Genomic DNA, 10,476 nt, shown 5'->3' with positions numbered 1-10,476 from the left:
GGGACGTTTGAAACACGTGCTAAAAAATCGAGTAACTGTCCATGGTTTTCAGAACTTTAAAGGGGAATAATCAGGCATGATTATTTAGAATAGAATGTCGAAGAAACGGAGTGTATAAAGCAGTAAAAAAGTGCTTGAAATCGTAACCCTAATTCGGAAACCCCAAATAGGGACGTTTGAAACAAGTGCTACAAAAACCGAGTAACTATCCATGTTTTTCGAAACTTTTATGGGGAATGATTTGGTATGATGATTTAGAAGGGAATGTCAATTATGGGGAATGATTAGGTATGATGATTTAGAAGAGAATGTCAAAGAAACAGAGTGTATAAAGTAGTAAAATTTGCTTAAAATCGAAATCCTAATTCGGAAACTCCAAACCGGGACGTTTGAAACACGTGCTACAAAAACCGAGTAACTGTCCATGTTTTAAAAACCTTTTGTAGGGAATGATTAGACATTTTTATTTCGAATAGAATGTTGAAGAAACGGACTGTATAAAGCAGTGAAAAAGAGCTTCAAATCGAAAACCTAATTTGGAAACCCCAAACCGGGACGTTTGAAACACGTGCTAAAAACACCTAGTAACTATCCATGATTTTCGAAACTTTTATGGCGAATGATCAGGCATGATGATTTAGAATAGAATGTCGAAGAAACGGAGTGTATAAAGCTGTAAAAAAGTGCTTAAAGTTGAAACACTAATTCGGAAACCCCAAACCGGGACGTTTGAAACACGTGCTAAAAAAACCAAGTAACTGTTCATGTTTTTCGAAACTTTTGTAGGGAATGATGAGACATGATGATTTAGAATAGAATTTTGAAGAAACGGAGTGTATAAAGCAGTAAAAAAGTGCTTAAAATCGAAACCCTAATTTCAGAAACCCCAAACCGGGACGTTTGAAACACGTGCTACAAAAATCGGGGAACTGTCCATGTCTTTCAAAACTTTTATGGGGAATTATTAGGCATACTGATTAGAATAGAATGTCGAAGAAACGAAGTGTATAAAGCAGTAAAAAAATGCTTAAGATCGAAATCGTAATTCTGAAACCCCAAACCGGGACGTTTGAAACAGGTGCTAAAAAAATCGAGTAACTGTCCATGTTTTAAGAATCTTTTGTGGGGAATGATTAGAAATGATGATTTAGAATAGAATGTCGAAGAACGGAGTGTATAAAGGAGTAAAAAAGTGCTTAAAATCGAAACCCTAATTCGGAAACCCGAAACTGGGACGTTTGAAACACGTGCTAAAATAATCCAGTAACTGTCCATGTTTTTCGAAACTTTCGTGGGGAATGATTAGGCATGATGATTTAGAATAGAATGTCGAAGAAACAGAGGGTATAAAGCAGTAAAAGAATGCTTGAAATCGTAACCCTAATTCGGAAACCCAAAACTGGTACGTTCGAAATAAGTACTACAAAAACCGAGTAACTGTCCATGTTTTTCGACACTTTTATGGGGAATGATTAGGCATGATGATTTAGAAGAGAATGTCGATAAAACCGACTGTATAAAGCAGTAAAAAGTGCTTAAAATCGAAATCCTAATTGAAAACCCCAAACCGGAACGTTTGAAACACGTGCTAAAAAACCGAGTAACTGTCCATGTTTTAAGAACCTTTTGTGGGGAATGATTAGGCATGATGATTTAGAATAGAATGTTGAAGAAACGGAGTGTATAACACTGTAAAAAAGTGCTTAAAATCGAAACCCTATTTCGGAAACCCCAAACCGGGACGTTTGAAACTCGTGCTAATAAACTGAGTAACTGTCCATGTTACGGAAATTTTGTAGGGAATGATTAGGCATGATGATTTATAAGAGAATTTCGAAGAAACAGAGTGTATAAAGCAGTAATAAAAGTGCTTAAAATCAAACCCTAATTCGGAAACCTCAAACCGGTTTGAAACAAGTGCTAAATAAAACAAGTAAATTTCCATATTTTTCAAAAATTTTCTGTGGCATGAATAGAAATGATGATTTAGAATAAAATGTAGAAGAAGCGGTGTGTATAAAGCAGTAAAAAAGTGCTTGAAATCGTAATCCTAATTCGGAAACCCCAAACCGGGACGTTTGAAACTCGTGCTAAAAAACCGAGTGACTGTCCATGTTTTAAGAAACTTTAAGGGGGAATGATTAGGCATAATGATTTAGAATAGAATGTCGAAGAAACGGAGTGTATAACGCTATAAAAAAGTGAAGAAAAACGAAACCCTAATTCGGAAACCCCAAACTGGGACGTTTGAAACACGTGCTATAAAAACTGAGTAACTGTCTATGTTTTAAGAAACTTTTGTGGGGAATGCTTAGTCATGATGATTTAGAATAGAATGTCGAAGAAACGGAGTGTATAAAGCACTAAAAAAGTGCTTAAAATCGAAATCCTAATTCGGAAACCCCAAACCGGGACGTTTCAAACACATGCTAAAAAACTGAGTAACTGTCCATGTTTTAAGAACCTTTTATGGGGAATGATTAGGCATGATGATTTATAAGAGAATTTCGAAGAAACTGAGTGTATAAAGAATTAAAAAAGTGCTTAAAATCGAAACCCTGATTCGGAAACCCCAAACCGGGACGTTTGAAACACGTGCTAAAAAACCGAGTAACTATCCATGTTTTAAGAAACTTTCGGGGGGAATGATTAGGCATGATGATTTAGAAGAGAATTTCGAATAAACCGAGTGTATAAAGAAGTAAGAAGTGCTTAAAATCGAAATCCTAATTCGGAAACCCCAAACGAGTGTTGGATTTCGATAATCGGCCACGTAAATCCTTTCTTTTCGGTGAGAGGAAATTGTCGACAGGAGGTTGTTGGAAGAAAAAATAATGCGTAAAATAACAGAGAGAATGACTGAAAGTTTGACTGCTCTTCAAAAACAGGTTGTGAAATCTTGTAAACAGATTTCCTATTTAAATATAACCTATACTAAAAATGGGTGGAGAGTGGCCAACTTAATCTGTGCCACTTCCTAGAAAATTGCCGTCTAAGAATTCGCTAATCCATTCGACGTGTTTGTCAAATGGTCAAACGGAGAATTAAATGTAAACGTGTGAAACTAAATAAGGAAAAACAAAGGTTTTATCTAACAATCTCCTCCTAAAACATGTGTTATATCTGCCTTATTTCGTTTCGTTTGAACTCCGTTTTGAGCCCTATGGCTCGGTGTTCCTGGCGGCATGTCCTCTAGACTCCACGTCTTTGTTCGGCCGCCTCTTCTTCGAGTTGGCGCGCCGCCAGTCCAGGTGGTTCACCTCTCCCTAATAGGTTTTCCATCTTCCGGTACCTGGCCGAGAGGTTGACCGGTTGCTCGGTGTCCCTGGCGGCATGTCCTCCAGACTCCACGTCTTGTTCGGCTGCCTCTTCTTCGAGTTGGCGCGCCGCCAATCCAGGTGGTTCACCTCTTCCTAATAGGTCTTCCATCTTCCGGTACCTGGCCGAGAAGTTGACTGGTTGCTCTATCTCTAGCTTTAGGATGTAAAGGCAGTTTGCCGTGCACCGAACTTGCGTGAGCAACCGTCGTTGATCATCGCGGATCCTAAGTAGCCCGCGTTTGATGGAAATGGGCAGCCGGCCTTATCGAGTTGACCCAGGCTCACAATATTAGCCTTGAGTCTCGGGATGAAGTAGACGCCGGTCAGCTTGTGATGATCGCCTCCCTTGCCGACGAATAGGATGGTGCCATGCCCTTCGATCTCGACGACGGAGCCGTCGCCGAATTTCACCGTCCCACGAATCCCCGAGTCAAGCTCGGAGAACGCAGACTTGGCTCCGGTCATATGGTTTGTTGCTCCCGTGTCGAGGACCCATCTCCGGTGCTCTTGCTGCTCGCCTCTTTCACCGATTTGAGCGAGCACTCGCTCCTCCTTCAGTCGAATTGGCTCCCCAGCCGGTGCATTTGTTATGCACAGTTGGAGCTCTTCCTCGGGTTCGACGCTCACCGGAGCAGTTATGCCGTCGTCGATTACCTCTGTGGATTTGGGGAGCTCTTCCTCGGGTTCGACGCTCACCGGAGCAGTTATGCCGTCGTCGATTACCTCTGTGGATTTGGGGAGCTCTTCCTCGGGTTCGACGTCAGGTAGGACTGATGCAGTCACCATGAAAAGGGCCGGCTCATCCTCCTCGGATTGAGCCACATGGGCCTTTTCGGCCGTCCCCTTGTTCCTGAGCTTGCTCCAGCAATTCTTGCTCAGGTGACCTCTCTTCCCACAGTACGAGCACCGGATTGGCCCGTCATCAGTCGACTCCTCCTTCTTTTGATTCGCCTCTTTCCCGTGCATGCGCCGGCGAGATTTCCACGGCTTCTTACCGCCTTTGCGGCTGAAGGGCCCATTGCTCTCGCCGGTGTCGTCACGGAGCTTTAGGCGTGCAAGCCATTCCTCCTCAGTGAGGAGTAAACGACCTGCAGCATCTTCTTCACGATTTCTGTCTCGCTGATGCTGCCACCGAGTATGGTGATGCTGTTGGCGAGCCCCGTGATTCGCATTGAAAAATCATCGACGAATTCGCCGTCCTTAAAGCGGATCTCCAAGAGCTCCTTCCGCAGCTGCTCAATGTTGGATTCCCGCACTCGCTGTACACCGACCGGACGGGTTATAGTTGGATCTTGTCAATATCGGATACTGAACGACGGCAGTCGTTGTCTCCCTGATCACTCGCTCAACGAGTTGCCCGTCATCACGACGTCGGCCTCTTCGTGGTGGTGATGGAGGATTGAGCGAGCCTGCTCGGGATGGAGGATCCCACGATGTGCTTATTTTCGCACTTTGCATTTTCTTCTACTCGAACCTGAGACCTGTGTGTTGTTAGGTCGACACTCTAACCACTTGAACTATTCAACTTGATTGTTGATAGGATGGCTCCTCCGCAATGATATACACCGATGGCTTCAACTTGGCTCTGATACCACTTGTTGGATTTCGATAATCGGCCACGTAAATCCTTTCTTTTCGGTGAGAGGAAATTGTCGACAGGAGGTTGTTGGAAGAAAAAATAATGCGTAAAATAACAGAGAGAAGGACTGAAAGTTTGACTGCTCTTCAAAAACAGGTTGTGAAATCTTGTAAACAGATTTCCTATTTAAATATAACCTATACTAAAAATGGGTGGAGAGTGGCCAACTTAATCTGTGCCACTTCCTAGAAAATTGCCGTCTAAGAATTCGCTAATCCATTCGACGTGTTTGTCAAATGGTCAAACGGAGAATTAAATGTAAACGTGTGAAACTAAATAAGGAAAAACAAAGGTTTTATCTAACAACCAGGACGTTTGAAACACGTGCTAAAAAACTTATTAATTGTCCATGTTTCAAGAACTTTTTTTGGGGAATGATTAGGCATGACGATTTAGAATAGTATGTCGAAGAAATGGAGGGTATAAAGCAGTAAAAAAGTGCTTAAAATCCAAACCCTAATTCAGAAACCCCAAACCGGGACGTTTGAAACACGTGCTAAAAAAACCGAGTAACTGTCCATGTTTTAAGAAACTTTTGTGGGGAATGCTTAGGCATGATGATTTAGAATAGAATGTCGAAGAAACGGAGTGTATAAAGCACTAAAAAAGTACTTCAAATCGAAACCCTAATTCGGAAACCCCAAACCGGGACGTTTGAAACACGTGCTATAAAAACCGATAAACTGTCCATGTGTTTCGAAATTTTTGTGAGGAATGATTAGGCATGATGATTAAGAATAGAATGTCGAAGAAACGGAGTGTATAAATCAATAAAAAAAAAAAGTGCATAAAATTTAAACCCTAATTCGGAAACCCCAAACCGGGACATTTGAAACACGTGCTAAAAAACCGAGTAACTGTCCATGTTTTTCGAAAATTTTTTAGGGAATGACGAGGCATGATGATTTAGAATAGAATTTTGAAGAAACGGAGTGTATAAAGCAGTAAAAAAGTGCTTAAAATCGAAACCCTAATTCGGAAACCCCAAACCGAGACGTTTGAAACTCGTGCTAAAAAAACCGAGCAACCGTATATATTTTTCAAAACTTTTGTGGGGAATTATTAGGCATGATGATTTGGAATAGAATGTTGAAGAAATGGAGTGTATAAAGTAGTAAAAAAGTGCTTCAAATCGAAACCCTAATTCGGAAAACCCAAATCGGGACGTTGAAACACGTGCTAAAGAAACCGAGTAACTTTCCATGTTTTAAGAAACTTTTTTGGGGAAGGATTAGGCATGATGATTTAGAATAGAATGTTGAATAAAAAGAGTGTATAACGCAGTAAAACAGTGCTTAAAATCGAACCCTATTTCGGAAACTACAAACTAGGACGTTTCGAACACGTTCTAAAAAACCGATAAACTGTCCATGTTTTTCGAAACTTTTGTGGGGAATAATTAGCCATGATGATGAAGAATAGAATGTCGAAGAAACGGAGTGTATAAAGCAGTAAAAAATGGCTTAAAATTGAAACCCTAATTCAGAAACCCCAAACCGGGACGTTTGAAACACGTGCTAAAAAACCAAGTAACTGTTCATGTTTTTCGAAACTTTTGTAGGGAATGATGAGGCATGATGATTTAGAATAGAATTTTGAAGAAACGGAGTGTATAAAGCAATAAAAAAGTGTTTAAAATCGAAACCCTAATTGGGAAACCTCAAACCAAGACGTTTGAAACACGTGCTAAAGAAACCGAGTAATTTCCATGTTTTAAGAAACTTTTGTGAGGAATGATTAGGCATGATGATTTAGAATAGATTGTCGAAGAAACAGAGTGTATAAAGCAGTAAAAAAAAAGTGCTTAAAATCGAACCCCTAATTCGGAAACCCCAAACCGGGACGTTTGAAACACGTGCTAAAATAACCGAGTAACTGTCCATGTTTTTTGAAACTTCTGTGGGGAATGATTATGCATGATGATCAAGAATAGAATGTCGAAGAAACGGAGTGTATAAAGCAGTAAAAAAGTGCTTAAAACCGAAACCCTAAACCAGGTCGTTTGAAACACGTGCTAAAAAAATCCGAGTAACTATCCATGTTTTAAGAAACTTTTTGGGGAATGATTAGGCATGATGATTAAGAATAGAATGACAAAGAAACGGAGTGTATAAAGCAGTAAAAAAGTGCTTAACATCGAAAAAAAATGTTTCGTTCCTCCTTCCAACTAACGTCTCTAGTTGACCAATACAGATATATGTGGATCAATTAACCCCGAGTCCTTCAGCGAAAATAGGTATTTCATTTCCTTTATCGATGATCACTCACGGAAAACTTGGGCTTACTATCTGAAAGGAAAATCCAAGGCATTCGAGGTGTTAAAAAATTTCAAAGTAATGGTGGAGAAGGAAACTGGTAGACACATCAAAGCTGTACGATCCGATAGATGTGGCTAGTATACTTCGACGGCTTTCATGGAGTACTGCGAGGAGCAAGGCATAAGGTGATTTTTAACTACACCGTACACCCCTCAATAAAATGGTATGGCCGAGAGAAAGAATCGGGCCATTCTCGACATGGATATCTCAATGCTTAAGATAAAAAGGATGTCGAAGGAATTTTGGGCAGAAGCCGTGCAATGCACCATCTACGTACAAAATCGATGTCCACATGCAAAGTTAGATGATCAAACACCACAAGAGGCTTGGAACGGACAAAAGCCTACAATTTCTCACCCTTAAAGTGTTCGGTAGTGTGGCTTATGCTCACGTACCGAACCAACGAAGAACGAAGCTCGAAGACAAAAGCAAAAGGTATATCTTTATTTGATATGATGGGAAGACAAAAGGATACAAGCTACTTGACCCGATCAGTAAGATGATGATAGTGAATCACAATGTGCGAGTAAATGAAGCAAGCGAATGGGATTGGAACAATTCGACGGATGTCAACATCGAAGTAGGAGAATCATCAGTTGCTACACCAACAGACTCAGAAATTTTCAATGATGAAGATGAACCACGACAACCCAAAATGCGGAGTTTGCGAGTTTGTATGACTCAACTAATGAGGTACACCTTGTATGTCTTATGGCAGATGCTGAAAATATCAGCTTTGAAGAGGCGGTGCGAGACACGAAGTGGCAAACCGATTCAACGAACAACACATGGAAAGTGATAAAATTACCGGTAGGAAGTCAGCCCATAGGTGGGAAGTGGGTATTCAAGAAAAAGATGAATGCTCAAGGCGAGATTGAACGGTACAAGGCGCAACTTGTTGCGAAGGGATACAAGAAAAAGGCGGGAATCGACTATGACGAAGTGTTTGTTCCCATCGCTAGAATGGAGATAATCTGATTGATCATTTCCCAAGCAGCCCAATTCAAATGGCCGATTTTTCAAATGGATGTCAAGTCAGCATTCTTGAATGGTGTGCTTAAAGAAGAAGTATACCTCGAACAACCTCCCGGGTATGTGAAAATTGGAGAAGAGAAGAAGGTACTAAAATTGAAGAAGGCGCTTTACGGGTTGAAACAAGCACCACGAGGATGGAATACTCGTATCGACACATACTTCAAGGAGAACGGGTACAAGCAATGTCCCCACGAACATTCACATTATACAAAGAAGAGTGGAGGCGATGTGATACTTGTCGCTCTCTATGTCGATGACCTCATCTTCTCAGGCAACAATAATGAAATGATAGAAGAGTTCAAAAGCACAATGACGCGAGAATTTGAAATGACAGACTTGGGCTTGTTAAAGTTTTTCCTCGGTTTGGAGGTTAAACAAGGAGAAACATGTATTTTTATATCACAGGAGAAATATGCAAAGGAAATTTTGAAGAAGTACAAGATGAAAAATTGCAACCCGGTATCTACACCAATGGAACCAGGTGCAAAGCTCTCAACGTACGATGAAGGAGAACGAGTAGATGCAAATAGGTACAGAAGCCTGGTGGGAAGCCTTCACAATATTACATGCACAAGGCTAGATCTTTCATTAAGTGTTGGCATAATAAGCCGGTTCATGGAGGAGCCAATTTATTCACATTGAAAGGCGTTGAAGCGAGTTCTCGATACGTCCAAGGAACATTGTCACTTGGGTTATTCTACTGAAAAACAGAATATTACAAGTTAGTCGATTACTCTGACAGTGATTGGTGCGGAGACATAGACGATCGAAAAAGTACATCGGGTTATGTATTCTTCATGGGCAACACACCATTTACTTGGCTTTCAAAGAAGCAACCGATCATGACACTCTCGACGTGTGAAGCTGAGTATGTAGCAGCAACTTGATGTGTGTGTCACGCAATATGGCTTAGAAACTTGTTGAGTAAGATGGAGCAAAAGCATCGAGGTGCAACCGTAATACAAGTTGACAACAAATCAGCAATTGAGTTGGCCAAGAACCTAGTAAACCGTGAAAGAAGCAAACACATTGACGTTCGATTAAATTTAATCTGAGATCATGTGAAGGAAGGAAACGTGAAATTGCTGCATGTGGCAAGTCAGGATCAAGTTGCGGACATCTTTACAAAACTGCTACCGAAAGTACTTTTTGACAAATACAACAAGACGATTGGCATGGCAGACGACAAGAGCATTGAAGTTTATGTGGGGGAGTTTTGTTGGGAATAAACTTAAATGAAAAAAAGAAGAGAAGGGTAGTTTTTTATTTTGTTAAACTTAGTAATACTTTTGAAATTTGAGTGAAAAGGCCAAAGAAAATATAAACGGCCAAGAATCATTCCAGGGGATAGCTAATTTTATATCTTAGAAACCCTATCAATTGATTCATTTTTATTGTAAAATGCAAGAGGCAGAGAGTAAGAACAAGAGACAGAAAGCAAAGTGTACAGTATAATAGAAAATAGCTTTTTCATAATTTCTTTTGTCCCCTTGTCTCTCCCCTCTTGAAACCTCATTCACAGGTTCATGAGAGTTATTTAAACAAGTTGATTTCAAAGCGAGCGTCTATTTTCTACAAGTTGGTATTAGAGCCATTGTTATTTTCAACAAACTCAAAATCCCTTATCAATTTCAGGACTTTTATTCCACGAATCCTCTCATCTCCTTCATATTCCGCCTTGAGGTAATCCCAGATTTCCTTTGCTGTTTTGAGAGACATTATTCGCAAGAAGATCATTTGAGATACGGCTGCAAATAGGCAAGCTTTTGTCTTTGATTTTCTTGTCTTCTTTTCCTTATGTGCTTTGATTTTTGCTACAATAGGATTTGCTGGAAGTGGAGGGACCTCGTAATCCTCTTCTATTGCTTCCCAAAGATCCAAAGCCTCCAAATAAGTCTCCATACGAACTTTTCACATTTGATAATTGTCTCCATCGAAGACTGGTGGTGCAACAGCTAAAAAACTAGATTCTCCTTCCATTTTGATCTCACAGATCCTTAAGAAGACGACTTTGATACCAATTTGTTAGTGAAAGAATGAGTGATTGAATGGTTGAGGAGAAAATTGTATTATGAAGACCAAGAAAGGTCTAAATATATAGAGAGAATATAAAAAGATATTAAAAAATCTACCTAGAAATCTGCAGTAACAAACCAGTAAACAA

Source organism: Cucurbita pepo, chromosome 8, assembly GCF_057944985.1.
Source record: "Cucurbita pepo subsp. pepo isolate OVF chromosome 8, ASM5794498v1, whole genome shotgun sequence".
In the NCBI taxonomy this organism is placed as follows: domain Eukaryota; kingdom Viridiplantae; phylum Streptophyta; class Magnoliopsida; order Cucurbitales; family Cucurbitaceae; genus Cucurbita; species Cucurbita pepo.
The sequence above is the reverse complement of the archived record's forward strand: the minus strand, read 5'-3'. Positions refer to the sequence as shown.